Genomic DNA, 3946 nt, shown 5'->3' with positions numbered 1-3946 from the left:
GACGCCCGCAACCTCTCCAGCCTGTCCCGGTCCCTCTGGTTGGCTTCCCTCCCCTACAATATATTGACTGCACTGCTCAGTTTGTATCGTCTGCAAACCTGCCATCATCTATGTCACTGACGAAGGAAGATGCTGAAGAGCAACGGTTTATATGGGTTAATACCTTGGGAGCCCGTCTCTTCAAGGAGCTAGTTCTGCAAGTCTGAGTCCCACAAAGGGTGGTCTCCATAGATGTTCAAATTCGTGCTGCACAACCCTACTTAATTTTCTGTATTCACTTCTGTATTGATCTCATGTGGATCAAAATAACACAGTCAGTATCTGCAACGAGTCTAGGCCGAGCAAAACTTTTGATGGAGGGAGCAAAGAGATCAAGACAAGATGATGTAGTGCAATGCAGTCAAAGCAGCTGGCCAAGCAAAAGCTATGTGTATGCATTTCCAAGCTGAGCACGCACCTGGAGCTGGGACTGTATCACTCATTGTCAGAAGAATTCCTGAGTACCCTCATAAAGAAAGCTATACACCAGTGTGACTGGAGTCCATTTACACCAATTAGACCTCTTTACATTTTAATAAGCACCATTTACTACTCCAAAGTTGCACTTCCCTTTGCCTTTCCATCTGAAGGGCTTTGAAAAAGTCTCTGAAATAGAAATTCTGTGATTGCTGTAATACACTTGGGTAGGTATCTGGACTTCCATCTTGAGACATCCAGCGCCTTTTACAGAAATAAAGAATACTCAAGGACTTACGCCACCAAATTCCAACTCAGTTTTACACCACTGGTTTTTGATCTGATAGGCAGGAGACAGCGAAAGGCAGCTGCTCAGCAATCCCAGGAAGACAGCTGGGCTCTAGGGAGACAAGAAGGGCAGTAAGGTGACAAACAAAGTGATTATAAGGTTTTATTTAACAGCTCTGTATGGGACGATTCAACTACTTCAAGCTCCAGCAAGCTGCTAGAGACTGATAAAGCAAGACACCTCAGCGACCTCAAAAGCTGACAGCCTTTCAAAAGATAAACTGAACATACCATCTCAAAAAGCATACAATCAATCCATAGAAGTTAATCCAGCAAGCAGTCCTATGGTCAAATTGTGTGCTGCCAGTAAAGCCTTTTCATGAGCATTAAGAACATTTCTGGTTAGAGAGTTATCACAACATGGGCAGAAAATACCTAGGAGAATAGGAAAAAGAAAAAAGCAACCTACCCTTACCCTTACCCTACCCTTATCCAACTCCTCTCCCACATTTAGAATTGAAACAAGTTCAAATGCCATAAAAAATTGGGGGAATAAAACCATCTGGTATTTCCCAGGCAAACCACCAAGACCACAGAACCACAGAATAGCCCAAGTTGTAAAGGAACCACGAGGATTATCAAGTCCAACCCGATGCTCCAGGAAGGACAACCTAAACTCAAACGGCCTTTAAGCTGCAGCAGCTCAGGGCCAGGCCCACAGCCTCAGGGAGCATGTTCCATGACCGCTGGTATCAGACACAGCAAGCACAGGGAGCAGGCAGGTAGGCACAGCAAAGCAGCAAGCAAAGCCCAATTTCTCAGAGGGGGCCTGCTAACAGGAAGACCAGACACTGTCCTCCCAAAAAAACTCCACCATTTTGACAGCCAAAACAGAAACTACATTTTCGGTTCTCATGACTCTTCCCTGTGCTCCCAAATAAATAGTTTCGTGACATCCTCTATCACACTGCAACTGCTCAGAAGTAATAATCAAAATTATATCACTCATAAGAAACTCACTTTTGCATGGTGGTAACGAGAGTCCATTCCCATTGTGTCCCTCCGTGTTATGAACACTGCAATTGGCCTTCTGACAGCCTCCTGAATGAATCCACCAAAAGCAAGGAAGCACCCTGCCCTTACTCTGAAGAGAGAAAGAAAGCAAGGTTCATGGAAACAGGCACACAAGGCTCGCAACCAGACACGGTGCTCCAGGCTCCTGATCATGCCAGAGATAGGACTACCACAGTGCCAGAACATGATTTACCACTAAAGGAAACATCTGGGAGCACAATCACAACTTCAGCACAAGCTGTAACGGCTCAGCATATTTAGCTTCCGTATCATACAGCTGGAGAACGAGATACTCCCAAGCATCAGTCAGCAAGCACTCGGATGAGCCAGCCCTTTGGTTTTAATGATGACTGCCACCTTTGACACCTTACCAGAAGATACTTCCATTTATTAGCCTGGACTTCGTTTCTTCCATCAGCAGCTGCTCCTAAACTGCCCTTGATTCATACAGCGATACCATCGACTTCTAGCACGAGCTGACCTGCAAGACAGAGAAAAGAAAGAAGGATGACAACAAACACAGATGTAGCATCCTTTAATTATCTTGAACAACAGCAACAACAAAAACAGGAGATAAGTGCTGCTGTGGATGCACCCCAGTTTATAAAGAAATGGAAAACCAGCCCGGCCTCAGCAGCCCAACCTCCCACCCCATACGTTCCACCTTCCGCCCCACAAGTGCCACCTCACGCCCCACAACTTCCACCTCCCGCCCCACAAGTGCCACCACCTGACCCACAAGTGCCAACTCCTGCCCCACTAATGCAACTACCTGCCCCACAAATGCCAACTCGCGCCCCACAAGTGCCAACTCCTGCCCCACAAGTTCTACCTCCTGCCTTACAAGTGCCACCCCCTGCCTCACAGCTTCCACCTCCCGCCCCACAAATGCCACCTCCTGACCTACAAGTGCCACCTCAGGCCCCACAAGTGCCCCCTCCCGCTCCACAAGTGCCACGTCCTGCCCCACAAGTGCCATCTCCCGCCCCACAAGGGCCAAATCCTGCCACGCAACTTCCACCTCCTGCCCCACATCATCCACCTCCCACCCCACAAGTGCCACCTCCTGTGGCACAAGAGCCAATTCCAGCCCTAAAAGTGCCAGCTCATGCTTCACAATTGCCAGCTCCTGCCCCACATCATCCACCTCCTGCCCCACAAGTGCCACCTCCTATCCCACATGTGCCAACTCCTGCCCCACAAGTGCCATTTCCTGCACCACATTTGCCACCTCCTGCCCCACAAGTGCCACCTCCTTCCCCACAAGTGCCACCTCCCACCCCACAAGTTTAACCTCCAGACACACAAGTGCCATCTCCCGCCCCACAAGTGCCATCTCCCGCCCCACAAGTGCCAAATCCTGACGCGCAACTTCCACCTCCTGCTCCACAAGTGCCATCTCCTGCCCCACAAGTGCCACCTCCCGCCACAAAAGTGCCACCTCCCGCCCCTCTATGGCCACCTCCTGCCCCACAAGTTACACCTCTTGCCCCACAAGTTACACCTCTTGCCCCACAACGTCGACCCCCGCCCCACATGTGCCACCACCTGACCCACAAGTGCCAACTCCTGCCCCACAAGTGCCGGCTCCTGCCCCACAAGTGTTACCTCTCGCCCCACAGCTTCAACCTCCAGCCACACAAGTGCCAACTCCTGCCCAACAAGTGCCACCTCCCGCCCCACAAGTGCCACCTCCCGCCCCACTACTTCCACGTCACACCCCAAATCTTCTTACCTTCCACCCCACAAGTGCCAGCTCCTGCCCCAAACCTTCAACCTCCTGCCCCACAACTGCCACTTCCCACCCAGCAATTGCCACCCCCCGCCCCACAAGTGCCTCCTCCCACCCCACAAGTGCCAACCCTTACCCCACTAGTGCCAACTCCTGCCCCACATCATCCACCAACCACCCCACAAGTGTCACCTCCTGCACCACAAGTGCCACCTCCTGCCCCACAAGTGCCACTTCCTGCCCCACAAGTGCAACCTCCTGCCCCACATCATCCACCTACTGCCTCACAAATGCCTCCTCCTGACCCACAATTGCCACCTGCCGCCCCACAACTTCCACCTCCCGCCCCACAAGTTCCATTTCCCGCCCCACAAGTGCCACAACCCGCCCCACAAA

The 3946-nt window shown here is 51.3% G+C and overlaps 1 long non-coding RNA gene across 1 annotated transcript; it reads right to left on the bottom strand.

Annotated features, from left to right (window-relative positions):
- Positions 1 to 443: 443 nt before the first annotated feature.
- On the bottom strand, positions 444 to 2293 carry LOC146759513 (uncharacterized). Its single transcript, XR_014932310.1, has 3 exons — positions 2190 to 2293; positions 1765 to 1888; positions 444 to 856 (listed from the first exon to the last, which is right to left on the bottom strand). It is a non-coding gene; the product is annotated as an uncharacterized LOC146759513 (long non-coding RNA).
- Between the last annotated feature and the right edge of the window lie 1653 nt (positions 2294 to 3946).

Source organism: Coturnix japonica, chromosome 10 (assembly GCF_054131305.1).
Source record: "Coturnix japonica strain WE chromosome 10, WE-NBRP24, whole genome shotgun sequence".
In the NCBI taxonomy this organism is placed as follows: Eukaryota; Metazoa; Chordata; class Aves; order Galliformes; family Phasianidae; genus Coturnix; species Coturnix japonica.
Note: the sequence above shows the minus strand (reverse complement) of the source record. Positions and strands in the feature narration are given on the sequence as shown.